Genomic DNA, 21,222 nt, shown 5'->3' on the forward strand with positions numbered 1-21,222 from the left:
CCTATTTTTGACTGATTTCCCACACTAACGCAGGTTAGCAGACTACACAGAGCTTTATAAAGCACTGTGTCTACTTATAGGGAGCGTTAGTGGACCTATTAACTCTCTGTGGCCACTGTCACAGAGCATTAGTCTCCCAATAACTTGATTTCCAGCAGTGTCTGTAAGCCAAAAGGGATAGGAAGCCTTCTTATGGATTGAAAGAAGATCTGTTACTGCATTTTGCTAGCAAAATAGGTGTCCTAAAAGTTTTTTTTAGGAAAAAAGTTTTGTTTTTCTTTCTTAAAAGAATTTTTCTGAAAGAAAGATCCACATTTTTTTATTCATTCTTTTGTTTAGCTGGTTAAAAGCTGCTCTATTTTGGTTTCAAGTAGTTGTTAAGAAACATTGGAAAGAATTCCTTTGGTTATGCATGTGTTAAATGACTAGGATGCATAGAAAGAATATGAATATGTGAAAGACTCTCACCTGTAGAATACAACTTGTTTTCATTGAATTGAAAAAAATTTAAAGCATTGTCTCGTGCATGATTTATTGAGTCAGAGTCTCGCCACATTTCATACATCAACTCCCCTACCAAAGACAATAAAAAAGTACACATAAAATTTACCTAAAATCAATTAGTAACTTTTTATTGAGCAAACGAACATTAGTTTAGGCTAGGATCTTGGGATAGGCAATGTGAGTAAACTGCCCAAGATCAAAAACCAAACTAGTGTCATTAAAAGAGATAAAATTCCTTCTGCACTCATACTACCAGGACCACTCCAGTAAAAGCAGAGCTAAATACGAGACAACATCGGACTATAAGTGAAGGTAGCCTGCCTTCTCTTACAACTCCTTTGGGTATTCTATGTATTGGGGATCCCTTCAGGGATTTCGGAGCTAAGTCGGGGACTCAAGTATCCTGCCCACACAGTGTGTTGTCTACGACTATGTCCCCCTTGGTGGTGTCTATGATCTGAGGTATCCTTAGTGGCCAAGATTTTAGGGACTTACACAAGGTGACTAGGGCGGGCTGCCCTGGTACCTAACACAGACGGACCTACTCTGTCTTCAGTTTTTGGGAGGGTGCTCATCTTCACGAGAGTACTTGGCCCCTCAATCTAAGGTTCGGGCAAAGCTCAAGAGTAACCGTAACTGTACATTTGGCCAGCCCTCTCTGATATTTGTTGTGATACTAGGTTTCATCTCCGGTGATCGGTGCTTATTAGACAGGGTCATTTCCCTCTATTTGCTGATTGATCAACTTAGAGTATTTTTTATATTTTTTAGGTACCTGAGTGCTATCATTTGAGACTTTAATGAATATCACAATAAAATTTATTGATAAAAATTAATGGTCACCGTGGCTACATCCGGCCCTTGTTGTCACTCTAGACGATTGCTAGGACTTCCTCCACTCATTGTGGAAGATCCACCGAGCTCCAGTGAACTAGATTCCCCATCTTCAAGGGATCAGTCTCCCAGATCTCACACGAGATCTGTTTGGACAACTGACGATTCAAGTTTGCGAAGGATTTCTTTACCAAAGGATTCCTTCCTCCCTTTAACCCTCCGCTCACGAATCCGTTGGAACCAGTCTTGGCTCCCATGGTACCTGTACTTCCTGCTTCGATAGTTGGAACATTTCCATCTATCCCGTCGACGACTAACGGGTCGTGGGACTTTAGGGACACTTTTGGTCCTCCACCACTTCCCCAGTCGACAGTCACCACAACACCATTAATGGCAAACCCCGCTATCCCATTTTTCCTAGGTACAACCACTCACATGACACCCTCTACAAGTGGAACCCAGCTGATGTCGGGTTCCACCCCTTTAGTGTCAAACTACATACCTTCGACAAGTGCTACATACAACACTCCCTATAACTCTCAATATGGCACTACGGGTGCAGTTCCCATCCACCAACAATATGGTCGGCCACCATTGTACAATTCAATCCCCCAGATTCAAATATCTGGGGGCATTCCCAATATGCACATGCTGGTAGGGAACATAACAGTTCCCCCTCCATTCTCAGGCATGCATGGTCAGTCACTAATTGACATGAGCATTCCTTATGTCAATCAAGGACAAATGGTTAGTTCTATGATGGGCGGGAATCCTCAAGGAGGTCCCAACCAATCCATGGGGGCACCCTACTCACAAATTCAAATGATTCAAGGGGGCACCGCTTATCCTGGGGGCAATTCTATACCCCATTATCAAAATCCCCATGGAAATCCACACTACAACGCCATACCTCAAGGCAACTACTATACCACGCAACCCATGTATAATATTGGGACTCAAACGATGGGAGGAGCACAAGGCTCCTCAAGTCATATGTCATCGCCATGGTCCGAGTCGGGGGCACCAAACTCTCTGCCTTTTTTGGCAACGTTGGATATACCCGACTTGTACAAACGACCCCATCTATCATAACTTAAAATGGCCGCCGATCCCGCATAAGATACCAATATGTAGAAATTTTGAATAATTTAACACATATTCACAGAGATTATCCTGATTATACACTTATAAGCGGAACATGCATAATACATAACCTCCTCTATGTTGATCATCAATTTACAGAAGCAGAAACATTCACAGGCACACATAGAAGCATCAATCAAACTCATTAACACAGTATGTATCCCGGGGAAAGCATCTCGCTAAAAACCCCAACTATCTGTATATTAATGATTGAGTCATGTAACAATACACAGCATAATACTTCTCACAAGTATCTCCACCTGTTACACACAATACAGCTCAGATCTGATCTCCAAATCTATTCCATTGCTTGCCTGCCTCCACTGCTCAATACCTGCTCAAGAACTGATGAGAATGGCTTCCCAAACTCGTATTTCACCTGCAAAATAGTCACTCACACTTTGTTGGACGTGAGCACAAGCTATAATGTGGGCAAATACGTGAGCAAACTCATTGGCATACTCAATCCCTTTATTGTGCAAGATCTGGTGCACAACTATAGTCACAACTGATAGCAATCTGATTCTCTAACACCTGTCCCTGCTGAACTGAACATGCACTGACATGCAACTGAGTTAACTGATGTATTCATTAGTTGTATTATGAGTTAATAACTTGTGAATTAATTAATAACTAATTCACCCAACTCATCTCTAGTCTATTTGCCAGTTAGACTAAATACAACCAGTTTAACAAAGCTAAACTAAACACAACTCCATCAACTCCACCAAACTCAACTGATTGAGTTCTAACTGAAGTCATGCATGCAAATATTAGTCATCCCATAGGTAACCATGTATTTCCCTCTGGGATTGGCATGTACCACATCCGTAGCTCATCCTGAAGTGCTCCAAGAGAATAAGATTAAGTTTATAGTCCAAATATTATTGTGAGATAATAATATTTGACTTTTCTATTTTTTACTTTGATCACTCACACTGTGATCACTCACACTTTCATCAAAAATAGAAGTCCATCTATTTTTTTCCCAACTTGATCAATCATCCATAAACAGCAACCTGCAATCCATAGACATGATCCATATGTCTAAAAATAGACATAGTCTAAAAATAGACTTGCGCCAAAAATAGCCTGCGGGCCCACTTAGTGAAGGTGACTCTTTTCACTAAGCTCCATCATCTTGTTGCACTCTCAACAAGCATTTCTTGTTGCACACTTTTCAACACTCCCTCTCAACAAGAAAGGCTTCCTCTCAAACCCGATCCTGTAACTCTGGAATGTTCTCCATGCAACACATCTGGCCAGTCCACTTGCTCTGTCATCAAAGTCTCTGACTGCTATTGCCTCTGTCGACTGAAACTCTGCATCTCTGTGCTCTTCAGTATCTGACTGCTCTAGCCTCTATCACTTTGATCTCTGACTGCATCCGTGCTGCTGCTGGTTCTATCTCCCAGCATTGCATCCGCACTGCACCTCCCAACTGACCTCCCTGTTGGGATAGAAACACCCTCTGATGCTGAAGCTCTACCTGCTGCTGACAAGTGCTCCCTCTCTGACATCTGCGCTACTGCAACATCTCCATGCATCTCGCACCATTGCACACCTCTCTGTGCCACCTAGCACTATGCAAAACACTTGTGCCTCTCGCATTGTTACAGCCTGCTAGCTATGTGCTGTCTTGGGATTCCCTGCACTGTCGCTCTCTCTGCCGCTCCATCCGCATCTGTCTCTACCCAATCAGTCAGTTCCTGCTACTACACATCTGGGGCTCCCGTAGCAAGGTCTCATCCAAGAGGTTGGGTACCTCAAGGATCCTGCCCCTCCTCCTTGGGACGATCAATCCACATCACCCCACCTCCTACCTAGAGGTATGGCTGCATGCGATCCCTCAGCCCACCTGGCTTGAAGTTTCCCCCTACTGGAGGTCTCTGGATGAGTAGATGTCTCTACTCGATCTCCTCTTAGCTTCCCCTGTTGTGGCTCCTCCACAATCTCCTGAAGCTGCTGCACCAATCGTGGCTCCTCCACAATCGTCTGAGACTTCTTCTGGCTCTGCATGTTGAGAGGTAATATACGCTCCCTCTCAACCACCAAGTCTCCATCAGTTGCCTCGCTGCTCAAGGCTTTGCATGCATCTTGAACCTCAAGAGCATACAGGTTCTTGACCCGTGAACCAATCTGCTTCACCTGTCTAGTGATGATGTGTCTAAGGAAAACCTTTCCCTTACTAAAGACCACATCATAGCCTCTGTCTTCCAACATCGCGATCGACACCAAGTTTCTCTTCAGTCCTGGTACATACTTGACATCGGTCAAGGTAAGGTGAGCTCCATGCTCCCTCTGAAAAATAACCGTGCCTACACCTGAGACACTATACTTCTCATCATTACCCATCCCTATGAGTATCTAGAGATCTTTCTCCTCCAAAGTACTGAACAAACTTTTGTCACCGGTCATGTGGAAAGAAGCTCCACTGTCAAGAAACCAACCGCTTCCCACCATGGATGAAACCATGCATGTGAAGAGTGTGAAGTCCAACTCAAACTGTGAAGCAAGTGAGGCTGCCTCACCTTCAGATCCTTCCCCGGATCCCTTCTTGGACTTCTTCTTTGGGCAATTAGTAGCATAATGACCCAACTCATGACAACGAAAGCATCTCACCTTTGCCTTGTCAACCTTCTTCCCATCATTGGAAGAACTGGATTCAGAAAGAGAAACCTTCCCCTTCCCCTTCTTCGCCTTACTCGCTAAGGCACAGTTCTCCTCATCCTGCATGGATGAAGAACCGTCTCTGGTGCTCCGTCTAATCTCCTCCTGCACAAGATCCGACCAAATTCTCTCCCATCCTGGCAGTTTCTCCTTTCCATTCACCGAGTCCTGGTAGCTATGCCAACTCTTAGGAAGGTCAAGGAGTGCTAGACTCACCATCCTCATCCAACAGTCACCCCCACACTTCCCAGCTCATCCCGGCATTGGGTGAACTTCGTGAGATACTGGGGCATACTGTCTCCATTCTCACACTGAATGTTTCTGAGTTTTTATCTCTTGCTTTGGAATTAAATTCAAATTCCACCAGCTCAAAAACTCAACCACTTCTGCTCTAGAATTCGTGAGAACAAAGCATTTCTTGTACAGAGATTGACTGTCTGGGCATTCACCGGATATCTCACCTTCCAAAAGAAGGATGAATCCAGAGGCTACCTGGCCCGATTACAGACTCTGCCTGAAGAAATAAAATGTAAACACTTTCTGAATAATAGATCCGATGATCAATCCTCGCTTGATATCCTGTAAAAATCTCTTCTACAAATCAAGAAGCTTCGATACCATGTAGAAATTTTGAATAATTTAACACATATTCACAGAGATTATCCTGATTATACACTTATAAGCGGAACATGCATAATACATAACGTCCTCTACGTTGATCATCAATTTACAGAAGCAGAAACATTCACAGGCACACATAGAAGCATCAATCAAACTCATTAACACAGTATGTATCCCGGGGAAAGCATCTCGCTAAAAACCCCAACTATCTGTATATTAATGATTGAGTCATGTAACAATACACAGCATAATACTTCTCACAAGTATCTCCACCTGTTACACACAATACAGCTCAGATCTGATCTCCAAATCTATTCCACTGCTTGCCTGCCTCCACTGCTCAAGAACTGATGAGAATGGCTTCCCAAACTCGTATTTCACCTGCAAAATAGTCACTCACACTTTGTTGGACGTGAGCACAAGCTATAATGTGGGCAAATACGTGAGCAAACTCATTGGCATACTCAATCCCTTTATTGTGCAAGATCTGGTGCACAACTATAGTCACAACTGATAGCAATCTGATTCTCTAACACCTGTCCCTGCTGAACTGAACATGCACTGACATGCAACTGAGTTAACTGATGTATTCATTAGTTGTATTATGAGTTAATAACTTGTGAATTAATTAATAACTAATTCACCCAACTCATCTCTAGTCTATTTGCCAGTTAGACTAAATACAACCAGTTTAACAAAGCTAAATTGAACACAACTCCATCAACTCCACCAAACTCAACTGATTGAGTTCTAACTGAAGTCATGCATGCAAATATTAGTCATCCCATAGGTAACCACGTATTTCCCTCTGGGATCTGCATGTACCACATCCGTAGCTCATCCTGAAGTGCTCCAAGAGAATAAGATTAAGTTTATAGTCCAAATATTATTGTGAGATAATAATATTTGACTTTTCTATTTTTTACTTTGATCACTCACACTGTGATCACTCACACTTTCATCAAAAATAGAAGTCCATCTATTTTTTTCCCAACTTGATCAATCATCCATAAACAGCAACCTGCAATCCATAGACATGATCCATATGTCTAAAAATAGACATAGTCTAAAAATAGACTTGCGCCAAAAATAGCCTGCGGGCCCACTTAGTGAAGGCGACTCTTTTCACTAAGCTCCATCATCTTGTTGCACTCTCAACAAGCATTTCTTGTTGCACACTTTTCAATACAATAGACATCCCCAAGTTCGAACGAAAGCAAGGGAAGGATCCAGGCACCCATATCACCACCTACCATCTTTGGTGTGCTTCAAACTCCATGGTGGATGATAGTGTCCGGTTACATCTTTTTCCCCGCACCCTCACTGGCAACGTAGCTAAATGGTACATTGAGTTACCACGCGCGTCAATAAACACCTTTGACGCTTTAGCGTTAGAATTCCTAAAGCACTTCCAGCTACCCATCTGCTATGAGACTGGGACAGAGCTCGTCACTTCATTACGTCAGGATACCGCCACCCACATCCCCTATCATATACATGAATGGAGACGTAGGCGAAGGTTAGTCAAAGCTCCCCTCCCAAACTATCTCTTAGTAGATTGGTTTTGCAAGTCCTTACTCCTGCAAATCACTAAAGATGTTACTTAAGGTGGTGCGGCCACAGAAGACCAATCCATATGTCGTGCCCAGCACTTAGATCTAATATATTCACAGTCTGGCACTCTTTACGACATAATCCTCAATGCCCCTCGTAACACCAATGTTTCCGCTACTCGGCACCCCTGAGTGCACGCCGACAAGATTGTCGGCACAATCTCTGGGGCTGCTGTAAAACAACTCAATGGTCACATTGCCCAGATGACAGTGGACCCCTCTACCAAATCGACTGCTCTTCCTACTACCGCGATAAACTCTGTGCAGTATACACAAAAACCTGGTGGTAAGAACAAGAAGAATAAGAAAAAGATCACTCCTTCTGAGGAGCAGTCAACAAAACAGCCAAACCAAAACAAAAGGCCATTGTGCCTCCTGACAATGAAAAGAATAAACCCGCTAGATTTCCCTGCAAAATCTAAGCTAAAGACCACATGACCTATTGCTATTTGCATCTTCAAGAATGCACAGAATACATTGCCAAAAAGGATACTGGTAAGACCCCCGCTGTCCTTAAAAATCCTTTTCCCGCTCAGCAGCAGCAAAACCTTATTGCAAACCAACCCCAACCCCCACAAGGGGGCAACGATGGTTCACAACATCCTTCAGCTAGTGAAGGATCTTCTACCATTTACACCTTTGAAACGGTAGATCTACAAACAAGAGCCAAATCTTATGGAGCTCCTGTCACTCATGCAGAGGAACCTTCCTCAAGTCAAAACCCACCACTGCCCAATGATTTGCATATCGAAAGGCCAGTTTCTGACCTTGTAATTCACCCCCCCAAAGGGGCACTTCGACGCACAACGCATAATACATCTGCACGTGCCGCCCAAAACTACAGCATTGTAGAAGACTTGGCACAAGCGCCGTTGGCTATGTCAGCACTCGAAGTATTACAAACATGCCCAACACAAAAGAAAGCTTTTCTTTCGGCTATTGGTGGTATCGACCCACAGGATTCCATGCTTGCTATTTTCGACATGGAAAAGTGTAAACCTCCCCTTTCTCACCAGCTTGCATTTCAAGTGCAAATCTTCTCGAAAGGTAAAAGTATGCATCGAACTGTCATTGATGAGGTGCTTCTACCTACGTCATGGTGGCTTCATGTTGGCTCACCTTGGGTTCTCTAACCCTATCCCCGCCGTCGAATTCCCTTAAACCTTTCGATGGCCACACTTTCATCCCAAAAGGTTGCCTAGCTAGCTACCCCATCACTTTGTATGGGAATATGGTAACAGTGGACATCGAAGTCGTAGATAAAAATCTCGACTATAATCTCTTGCTAGGTCGCAGTTGGACATATGCCATGACGGCCATCGTATCTACTGTCTTTCGCATCATCCTATTTCCATTGAATGGAAAGGTAGTTACAGTAGATTAGCTATCTTTCTGCACCCCTGATTATTCCCCATTACCAAGCAGCTCCATACCCCTAGTAGGTGGTGTACCTGACTCTTACGTCAGTCTTGGTACCAGTCTATTAAAGGCTTCTTCCCTCATGGGTTTTTTCCTCTTCAGCCGCCCAAGGATTCACAGATGATCAACATGCTTTCATCTATTCCTCATGAACAGACCGATCCATGGATCTTACCAGCTCCTTCAGACCTTGACACATATAGAGAACAAATGTCACTGTCACTAGCTAAATTGGCCTACCAAGCCATTCAATCTGCACCCACATCTCCGGTCACGTTGGTTCCGACCAACGGTACGACTGCCCCTTCCATAAACACTCATTCTTTCGATCTTCTCAATCAAGTCCTACCTACAAACAAAGCTATTTGAGAAATCATGAGTTTAGAAGAGCGATCTTGGGAAGATTAGCGTCATCATGTTTCGATATCTGATTTGGACACAATGCCTCTTCAAATCCTGTCCCTTGACATACCAGAAATCGTTTCCTCACCCTATACAACCATCCAAACTTTGGAGGCAGAAGGAAACATGGGCAATATTTCAAAGACATTTCTCATCAATATTTCTGTCAAGACAGGCATCGTGGAAAACATCCATATTGGAGCCGATTGCAATCCTGAGGAAATTGGAAGATTCACTGCCTACTTAAGGAATTTCGTAATGTATTCGCATGGTCTTATGAGGAAATGGCTGGCATAGATCTATCTATTGTCGAACATGAGATCAAGATTTACAACAATGCAAAACATGTCCGTCAAAGACTTCGACTGGTCCATCCCCACAAAACAATAGCCATAAAAAACAATGTAGAAAAATTGTTACATTCTAGTTTTGTCTATCATGTTCCTTTAACGGAATGGGTTTCCAATCTGGTTCCTGTCGATAAAAAACAAGGAACCATCCGTGTGTGTGTCGACTATTGAGACTTGAACGCTGTGTGTCCTAAGGATAATTATCTAACACTGTTCATCGACCAATTTGTCGACGACTGCGCCGGTTATGAATCATTTTCATTCCTGGATGGATTCTCAGGTTACAACCAGACTGCTATAAAACCCAAAAACCAGCATAAAACCACCTTCGTCTGCCCATGGGACATCTTTACCTATCGACAAATCCCATTCAGTTTAAAGAATGTTGGAGCAACTTTTCAAAGAGCCATGGACCACGCATTTCATGATATCAGGCATATCTTTCAAGCTTACTTGGATGACCTTCCAACCCATTCCAAGCATCGAACGCAACACCTAAACCATTTAAGAGCAATCTTTCTAAGGTGCTAGTTTCATAACATATACTTGAATCTGCATAAATGTGGTTTCTTCATCGAGTCTGGATGCTTACTTGGATTCATTGTCTCCAAGTACAGGATTAAGGTTGATCCTGATAAGGTAAAGGAAAGTACTCATTCGCCCAAACCACAATCAGGATTGGGAAGGAGTTCACTCGTGGAGCCGAGCAATGGGCTCTATATGAAAAAGTATTATGCCTAGTATTGCACTAGGCGTGTGCTTTGTAATTTTGTGTACTCATAAGTTTTGCTTCCCTTTTTGGTGTGATTGGAATTTTTTGATATTTATTGGAGTACTTGTCTCATACATTCTTCTCGCAATGCAGATGTCTTCATTACCCTTAGCATACATAGGATATGCGGATGGTGCTAGTCGTCACACACGGCACATTGCATCAGCTGCTTGGGTCATCTACACACCCGAGTCAGAATTATTTTGTTCCATAGGAATTGTTGGGCCTCACAATGGTCCCTATTTTCACTCCATTATTCACCAATATCTTCACATTTTACCTTCATGTCACCTCCATTCCACCTCCATATCATTCCATTTACCTCATTATTGGGTTATAACTATGCTTTTCCAAAGTTTATTAATTCTTAACATTTTTAAGTGAATTTATGGCTAAACTTTAGAAAATAATATGCTTATACTTATACCTAACAATTAGAATGAGTTTGTTGACATGTGTAGGTACAAAGGAAGCTTCCAGGGCATATTTATGTGGCCTTGAATGATCAAATTCGAATTTGATAAGATAAGCCTCATGGAAAAGATCATGGAGAAAATCATGGACCTCATGGAGGAGATCATGGAAGATAGGGTTATGTGTCTAGATGGTTGAGAAATGTATGGAACTAAAAGAGAGATTAGTGGATCATCATTATGAGTTTGTTATCTCATCCTATTGTATAAATAGGAGTACCTCCTCCATTCCAAAGGGAGGACTCTTAGAGCATGTATCCAAACTGATGATGGAATAGAATAAAGCTTCATTTTACATATACTTTCATTATGTAGTTTTAGATATGAGTTTTACATATATTTCCATTATGTAGTTTTAGATTTAATTTTCCTTAATGTAGTATATGGAATAATTTGTCTTGTTCTTAAGAGAATTGAGCTCACTCTAAAAGGATGAGAGAAACATTTTATTTCATATTAGATCTTATTTCATTTAATTGCTTAGATGTTTGATGTTTGAGGATTTGTTTGAGATTGATGAATGAGTTTTAAATTAGAATCTTATCAGCATATGGGAGGATAACCAAGGGTCTAAGTTAGGCTCTCTCTCCATTTGATTTGCATGATAATTGAAATTCATTCTCTTGCTTTTATGTTTCAAGTATCATATGAGGAGATACCAAGAGTCTAAGTTAGACTCTCTCTCCATTGATTTATATGGTAATTGAAATTCATTCTTTTATGCTTTTATGCTTCAAGTCATTTCATTTCTTCTGCTTATGAATGAATCTTAGTTTAGTTTGGATTAGTACATGAGAGGACAATCAAGAGACTAAGTTAGTCTCTCTCTCTACTTGAATCTGAACAATAATTAAGTTCATTCTCTTGTCTTCATTTCAAGTTTTTTTAGTTTTATGTAATCAATGATTTCTCTATGATACTGTAGGGAAGGACAACCAGGACCTCCTTAGTTAGGAGCCTCTTCCCTTGCATATTATATTGAATCATAAATAATTTAGCTAGACATAGAGTTAGTTGCCTACTCTTGCATATATTTTGCTGGCACCATCACAAGCTTACGAGTTTCCCTGGTTGATAATTTAATGTAGCAATTTAAGCCCAATAAATTGCCCAACAGGAATCTTTCTTGGTACCGCCACCAACAATATTGCCGAGTACATGTCCATAATTTCACTTCTCACAGAAGCGTCATCAAGGGACATCTCCAATCTAGTGGTCAGGTTAGACTCCCAGCTAGTCGTTATGCAATTGACAAATCATTATCACGTTCGTAATCCAACCTTGTTACGTCATTATCTAAGGGTACGACTCCTGGAACGTCAATTTGAAATAATCACATATGAACACATTCCTCGAAAATTTAATGCGGTTGCTGATTCATTAGCTAACTATGTATTAGATTGGCATCTCTCTCATTCTTTATAGAAGCATGCATGAAAAGTAAAAGTTTATTAAGTTAAAAAAAATTATAAAAACATTTAAAACACATTTACGCCATCAGAATACCAAAATATCTGTATATATATATATATATATAGAGAGAGAGAGAGAGAGAGATCAAAATCCAGTCTTTTACATCGAAATATTCCAAATTTGAATGTTTTAAGTACAAAATGGCTAAAAAGCCCAGCTAAAAACACTCATTGGCTACGCCAAAACACCTGCTACAAAGAACCTATTGCTCCTAAAATGCTAAAACTGCTCTAGTTATCCTCCGAAGAGGAACCAGAAACCGCTCAGGTACACTGACTGTGTGCCGCTGCATATGAGCGGGAATCTCCCTCATAGGAAGGGGGGGACACCCATGGTCAAGCCCTCTAGGTTTCTCAGAACCTCGCGAAGACTATCGACATCACCCCCTCCAGCAGGTAGTTGGCCTCCTCGTCGCATATGGCGGGGTTTGCCTGCAGGTCATAATGGCACCACATCTGTGTTAAGCATAAAAACTTCATGTCAGTACTTATTTCGCCTATAAAAACATTACATAAACATTCAAAAGCCAAAAAATACTTAAAGTACTGTCAAAATTCATTCTCACCTTGAGGACCCCAGTTGGTCCCGGGCGGTAGCATCAAGTCTGGGTCGCCAGTAAAGTCCATACCCTCATACGCATAGTCATTTATCATCACAATTTGGCCATGAAGCCATTGGAAGAAATCTTCCTCGAAGAAATGTCGAATTGGTCCTCCTCCTGTGCGAGGATCGAGTGATGACCAAGCAACCCTGCCTCGGCTCCCTCGGATCAAGGGGACCTAAGCTCATCCTTAGGCGCATAACAGACACCCTCTCAAGAAAGAATGAAACTATGACAGTGCCATACCCAAAACTATGTTGGGTACGAGTCTTGTATGCCGTTAACTTTGCCTTCAATAGGCGAACATCTGTGGCTAGACACAGTCAACTGCAAGAAACAGTTGGGCCTTTTTCATAACGCGGGGACTCTTTGACCCCGCCAACCACACAATCAACCATAAAATTGCCCTCATAGACCTGGACCTTATCCTCTCTATGGGGACTCTGTTGCTGACTAGTCCGCTCTCTGGGATGCAGTAGGATTGCACTTGCTCTAGGGTAGACCATGGATCTGGCCTACCACCGGTGAGGTTTTCCTGTTCCCCATGACATGACAAACTAGTTAAAAAGTATATTTCATCACGGTCAATAACCAACCCCTGATCTCCAATCCTGAACACTTGCTCGTGTTCATCCCAGCGCTGTCTAATCCATCTCAATAAATCCTCCTGCCCTTTCATTAGCTCCAACTTTGGATACTTTAGTAAACTGCAGTGGCGCAATGCAAGTATGCATGCTGGATCGTTTCGCATCAGCAATTCCTAGCTATCATGGGACCTTTTTGTCCATAGGCTAGTCATTGTGCCCTGAAATCTGCACAAAATAACCCTAAAAACAGTCAAAATGGGGCAAAATAGCTTCAGGAATCCTTGCATGAGGTTTTTAACTGTGCCCTTTAACTCTAACGCTACCCCCAGTGATACACAGGGAGGATTAACGCCCTCCAGTAGCTCGTACAGAGCGTTTAACGCTCCCTACAGGCCATTTGGAGGGCATTTGTGCGCAAACAGGGCTTTAGGGCACCTCAGATCTGAAAAATTCCACCACTGAAACTATCAAGAAAGGCTAAGAAATGCATAGAGCAAGGTTTTAGCCACTATATAGGACTGATGGCACGTCGAATGGTCGCCCGGATCTCCTGCAATGGTCTGTGGAAAATCTACTCCTCTTTAGCTCCAAAATGCCTTCACAAGCTCAAATAGTAAAAAAGGTGAATGTGAAAGCTCAAAACGTTTCCTTATATTTATTTTTGGAGACATGATTTTTTTTTAAATCATTAAAGATGAAGTAGTCCATTCTCCATGATTTTTTATCATGCATGAACCCATATGATAGGAATTGCTGCCTTTTATACTTTTTCCGCCTTTTTGATGAAAGTACCTTTAGGAATGAAAAGCAGTAAAAGATGCATGCAATTCTCAAAAGAGCGTCGTTCTTTATGGGATATTTTCTTGCTCTAAAAAATCGAAAAATCCCCGAGTTTGTCATCGTTGGGCTCGTAAAACATATACGACGATGGTCTGAGCAACTCTTTTTCGCTCTTTTTCTAGCTCATTAAACTGAAAAAGACCATTAGAGCATTCTTTTTAGGCACTTTTTTCTCACTCATTAAACTAAAAAAATTTCGAGTTTGTCATTGTTGGGCTCGTAAAACATATACGACGATGGTCTGAGCAAGTCTTTTTCGCTCTTTTTCTAGCTCATTAAACTGAAAAAGACCATTAGAGCATTCTTTTTAGGCACTTTTTTCTCACTTATTACACTGAAAAATTCCCGAATTTTGTCTTTAGGCTCATTAAATACTTATAACAATGACCCAAGCTTTCTTTTAGGTACTTTTCTCGCTCGTTAAACTGAAAAATTCCAAGTTTTTGTCACTGGGCTCGTTAAAAGTCTACGACAACAACAAGAGCACTTTTATTTTTGGGACCATTTCTTGCTCTTAAATAGAAAAATCCTCGAGTTTTTCCCCTCCTTCAGGCTCGTTAAATCTACGAAGGAGGAATGATCAGTTCTTTTAACTCTTTTTCCTATCTCACTAAACTGAAAAAGGTACCTTGAGTTTTCTTCATTTGACTCGTTAAAATTTGATGAAGGTATTGAGTTTGTCGTCGGGTGACTCATTAAAAATTCACGAAGAAAAATGAGTTTAGTCCGTCTCCTCGTACTCGTAACAAAATGAGGTCGACATCCATTGAACATAGGTTTCTCTTTATCCGAATTCAATGGATTAACTTATGGAAAAGTAATCGATCCGGGTATACTATTAACCTTTTGTCGCACCCGGTTAACAACTATGACAAAGGGACCACCATGGAGTTGCTCTTTATGATCTTTTCAGACACTCTAAATATGAAAAGACCACCGATTTGTCAAGTCTGGACTCATTAAACTACACAGACAAGATATAGATTTGCTCTTTTTATGATCCTTTTCAGACTCTCAAAACATGAAAAGATCGACAAGTTTGCCTGTCTAGACTCATTAAACTAATTAGATAGGGCAAAGAGTCGTTCTTTTTGCTGTCCTTTTTAGACTCTTAAAATATGAAAAGATCGACGAGTTTACCCGTCTGGACTCACTAAAATAATCAGATGGAAAGTAGACAATACCACTGCATTCAGTATTAGAAAGCATGGTTTGGCAGCAGTCGTATCCTTGAACATGGCACTCCCTTAGATAAACCTTCCTTGTGACAGCCTCTCAATATGAATCCTACCATCCTATGAGTCTTAGCCTATATACCCCGATGTTCTTGCATCTTTGTATCCTAACACTCTTTGGTGTTCATGAGTCTAGTGCTACATGGTTAAAACTGTTGTCATGCCTTCTATTGTTCAAGGGTTAACCTTTTGTTTCCTCCATCAACCCATCAAACATATCCTTTCATCATGCCCTCTGTTGTTTAGACCCAATGCTCAAAGATTCCTCAAAAAACAAATCATTCTTGTCTCGTTTCGTGTCGATTGATGTAGGACACATTATTGCCTACCTTTCGACAAGTATCTTCCTATCGACTTCAACACTCTATCTAGGAAGACAACCCAGAAACACATTCAGTGCCTTGGTACTTGCAGACATTAGTGGCAAGTTGCCTTGTGTTTGATCAGGGGTTCTCCTTATTGGCTCCTAGTTAAGCGATTCTACGGGTGTTCGACGAAAAAAAACATCTTTCACACTCGTTAGATTGTATTGTGCATCTTGGAGACCATCACCATTATTGGTGGCCTTCCTCGCATCTGTTAACGGTCTCCATTATTGACTGGTAATCAGATGATTTGTTTGACATCAATGCATATATTCACATGTATCGATCTATGTTGTTCAGTGAAGCGAAAATCAAGACCATGGGAAGAGGCTTGCATCACTCAGCCTTGTTTCCTCTCCCAAGTTGCGTATATTGTTTTGTGGAGACACCTTATCAAGATGATTCTATTATGACATCAGATCCGCATTGTGCTTATCGGCGCCTAGCATCATTATATCTCTTTGGAGAAGATCACTCTGAAATAGCTACTGAGCATGGGAATGCCTGACTCAGGACATGATTTTAGAAGTTTTATATATATGTGTTGTATCAGGTTTCCTGTACCACCCGAAGCTCTGATCCTCTCTCTCTCTCTTTTTGAAGGAAAATTATAGTTAAGTAAAGTATTTCGGCCATCATTGTAGCCTCTGATCTCATACTTTAGGGGGCATCTGTTATATAGCAAATTGACCTCCTCATCAACTCAGAGGGGAAAGACATGATAGCTGAAGCAAAGACCAAGATCACATGCCTTGTTTCCACACTAACGCTGGCTATGCACTGACAACCTGCTTTATAAAGCTTCTCTGCAAGCCTAAGGGTGTGTTAGTGACCCAACTAACTCAAGTTACTAGTTCGGGAACAACGTTAGTGGATCCTAGTGAAGTTCTAAGGGTCAAAGGAACGAATTGACTCATAAATATCTAGATATTTGTTCCTAGATTTACTCAAGAAAAGCAGGGAAACATCTAGATTCGACCTATTTGGAGGATTTCTAATCCTAATGAAGGAGGAAAATGGGAAAGAGCTGAAAAGCATGGCAAGTTCATTGCTTTTTCCCTAGGGAACTCAAGGAGGAACTTGGCAACCCTAACTCAATTGCTACATATGCAAAGCTAGGGCTATGGTGATAGAGGTCGGAGCATTTGAAAGGATAGCATACTTGACTATTGAGCATTGTCTCAAATCATAAGAAGTTGGAAATAAGGGAGAGAGAGAGAGAAGCTGGAGGGGTAAGGGAAGGCTGATACAACAGATAGTTGTAATCACTCTTCCAACATTAATATATAACTGCAGTTGTACCATCTACTCTGTGGTGTTGATACTATCATTCAGTTGTTTGTCCAATACCTTTTAGCATGAGTAGCTTAGTTATGTGTAACTAGATGTTCATTTATGTATTCATGTATTAGTTATTAGAGTTGTATGTTGTGATTATGCTTGTCTCTTTTATGTGCAGGACTTGATCTGGATCCGGCTCAGGGGATTTCCACCTAACTGCACTGCGCTCTCCAGCAAATCTACACAGAGGCTTGAGGTAATCTACTTCTCCTACTTTGATAGTTAGTTAATGTTTATTAACATGCATATAACTTTTTGATGGTTGCAAATAATCTTACAATTTGCCGAAGGTCCAGGGAAGACCTTTAAGGGTATCTTCATTCTCCATACACCGTGCATTTTATCTTATAGCACTTACCCCTGACCAAGGCAGCGATGGTCCCTCAAGGAGGCATTTATGGAGGGCTTCAAGCCAAGAAAGTCTCAGGGAAGGAGGCATTCAAAGTGATGACTTGTCTAGGGCATGTAGCAACTGGATTAGGTTTTGATGAGCCCCAGTAGCACTGATCTGAATGATGGGAGTGATGTGCCCAAATGGATCTGTAATAGGTATTGGTGAGCTCTCCTCATGAATATTGCATCACATGTGTACATGTATGGACTCCCAAACACGACTTCACATACATCAAGGGGAACCACATCCAGATCTACTTCATCAATAAAATCAGCACTTGTAGAAAATCTAATTTTGCATTGTTTTGTTACCTTCAGCTTTGAATCCTTATCTACCTATCCCAGTGGATATGGGTTTGGATTATCACAAACTTCTAGCCCCAACATCTTGACCAAATCTGCTGCAATGAGATTCACCTATGATCCTGAGTCAAACATAGCGTCAATCTTTGTCTTCTTAACCTGTATCTTTGTATGGAAGAGTTTGGTCATTTATTTCTCTTCCTATTGTTGAAGGCTACTTAGATTCACCTCCTTCTGCACTGATGTACAAACGATCTTCTCATCCACGTCTAAGTTTCTTTCAACTTGGTTGCTCAAATCAGTGGCCGTGAGATTCTTCTTCTTATTATCTTTCTTCTTGTTCTTTGAGTTTAGCTTTGGATGCAACTTCCAACACTTCTCCTCTGTATGGCCATCAATGTTGCAGTGGTTGCTAGGATCTTTGCACTGGTGTGTTGTGGTTGTCATATTTTTATCTTTTCCCACTTTTTGCTTCTTCTTCCCCTCCTTAGAAGCTTCATGTTTCTCCTTTTGCTTCGATCCACTTGATTGTGCTCTTTCCAAGTAGTGTGCCTATACACAAGCCTCATCCACCAATTTGGGCTTGAACAACATCACTTGCTCACACAAATGGTGGTGCAGACCCACCAAATACTTGAGCAGTACATTTGGGTTCTTTGGAGAGATACCTAGCATTATAGCCATCTTTCTTAATTTTGTGGTGTACTCCTAAATGCTTTGGCCCGACCATTGCCTTAAGTAATGCCACTAGATCCATTGGTCCTCCATGTACCCAATGGGATAAAAATGTGACTTAGTGAGGGTTTTGAAATCCTCCCACTTAGTCACTGGAAGTTCTCCCTCCAACCTTAGGTTTTATGCGTGGCTCTCCCACCAAGTCAGTGCATGGACCTCTATTTCAATCGTGCGAATGAGATCTTTTTCCCTTCCTCGATCTGATGAACGTTGAAATAAACTTCCAGTTGCTACAACTAGTGGTTCAACTTCAGAGTGTCGATCTCGCCATGGTATGACTTGATATCAACTTTTGATTCCATTTTGAACAGGGATTGATTTAGGGCACTCGAAATGGGTTGATCTTTTCCGATTTCTTTGGTTCTTTGTGTCCCCCCAATCTATTGATCCTTGTTCTGATTTTTCTCTGCATTTGAACCCCCATCTTCTCCAAATAACACCAGATTATTGCTTAGGGCTGCCATGAGGAGGTTTACATTATGATTTATATCCGCGACTTGTTGTTCAAGCCACAAAAACCTCACCTTTGTAGGATCACGAGGTTCTTTTACAGATTCGTCACCCATGATTAGGGTTTTACGATTTTCGACCCTGTTGATCTATATCCCTACAATATCCACAAAATAACCAGACAAAATCACTCTGATACCAAATGATCTATAAACTTCCATGGATATTCCACTGGATAGTTCGTTACAACATATCTGATAATATTATATTAAAAGTCTGAGATTCTACATTATTACAGTTTTATTTAATTTCTAAATCTGTAGATTTTACTATAATTAGTGCATGCATGCAAATGGAAATTATGCAGAAAAATAGAGAATGATAAAATAATGTCACACACATATAAGACACAAGATATTCTCTCTAGGAAACCCTTTCGGGAGAAAACCCAGTTGGAAGATGAGGTCGCTTCACTGTCTTTCTCTATTTAGAAATATGGCTACACGTACAAAGAAGTAATGCTTGTGGCCTGTGGGCTGCTACAGTACACATATCCTCTATGTGATCACTACCTCCTATCTCTCCTTGATTCAGGGCCGGGTGTGAAGAAGGACCCTTCCAAGACCTTTTACTTTCGTGATGTGTTAAAATTGATTTTTTAAAAGAACATTATCAAATACAGCTACAGACTGTAAGGAAGAGGAACATAAAAATCATCAGCACATGAAAACAAAAGTTGTTGATAACGGAGTTCATCCAGGAGGGACTACGTCTCTGGGCCTCGGTGTCAAGATGGTGTAGGCCGCTGCATTATGTGTTGTCAATAAGGTGATATACACAGAGATGGTGTCTCGATCATACAAGGAAGAATGCTCTCACTCAGGAGTGGCTCTAAGAGATGTTCCACAACTAGAACTCTCAATCAAAAAGACTCCTATCAGTATGACACAAAAACAAGCATGGTGCGCATCCCACCAACATGGCACAAAAGGGATGTCAAAGCAAAACTCATGCAGAATGACAACAAGAGTATCCCAACAACATACAACAAGGGATATCAAAGCATAACATAAAGAGTTATGATAGAAAGTACATCCAATAGAAAGATTCTGCATCAAATCAAGCAAGGAATCATGACAACATGTAATAAACAAGATCCTGCATCAACATCAATCATGGATCTGTACAACATAATGCAGAAAGAAGAAGTACATGAACACATCATATACCTCACCACTAAGGGCCATCTGAAGCAAAGGCTGTCAAAGTGTTGAAGCTTGTTGAAACATTGATCTCACAGCATCGATCGCAAGAAGAAGACTGTTTGCACATGAAGATGGACATCTGCACTAGCACTTAGAAAAGTGACTGAAAGAATAAATGAGAGAAAGACAAATCTGAATACACCATCAGATTTGTGGCATCGAGTAGTGCTGAAACGACTATCCAAAATCTAAATTCTGAGAATTTGAAAATTCAGAGCTCAAGGAATCTTTTAGATTCCCTCGGGATTCCTCAAAGATTTTGTTTTAGGGATGAGCTGAAAATCCACTGCTCAGATGTCAAATCTGATTTCACCATTAGGATCCCTGTGGAAAACCATGAAAAACAAGTATAAACTTGACCATATTCTGACAAAGTGAAATTTTACCTCGGGAAAATTTCATGGCTCATGGTTCTCCGGCCTGTGTTCGCTGAAATCATGGTTTTGCGTGCATTCTGGAATTGACTGGAAGATGCAGAACTTAGATTGAAAAACGGATAGCACCATCGTGTTTGTGGCAATGAGAGGTGTAAAATCCATATAAAATTTGTCAATTTCTGAGAAGTTGAAAATTTTACCCTTCTGCAAAATTCATGGTTCCTACATTAAAAAATTATTAAACTACCTCGATTTGCGTCCCCGCTCCTGTCTCGAAATTCGTGTTGTCCTTCTCCTCCCAGCACTGTGAGACACTGAATTCTTAAATAACTTGATTGGTAGAATTACCAAAAAATTGGTTTGACATAGTTGGTAAATGGTTAATTTTTTGTGGAAGAAGTTAGACTATCAAATCTTGCCCCTCCCCAAATATCAAAATTCTACATTATAAACCTC

The sequence above is a fragment of the Pinus tabuliformis genome, chromosome 2_1, assembly GCF_031772625.1.
Source record: "Pinus tabuliformis cultivar Carrire ecotype Pingquan chromosome 2_1, CPIR1, whole genome shotgun sequence".
Classification (NCBI taxonomy): Eukaryota; Viridiplantae; Streptophyta; class Pinopsida; order Pinales; family Pinaceae; genus Pinus; species Pinus tabuliformis.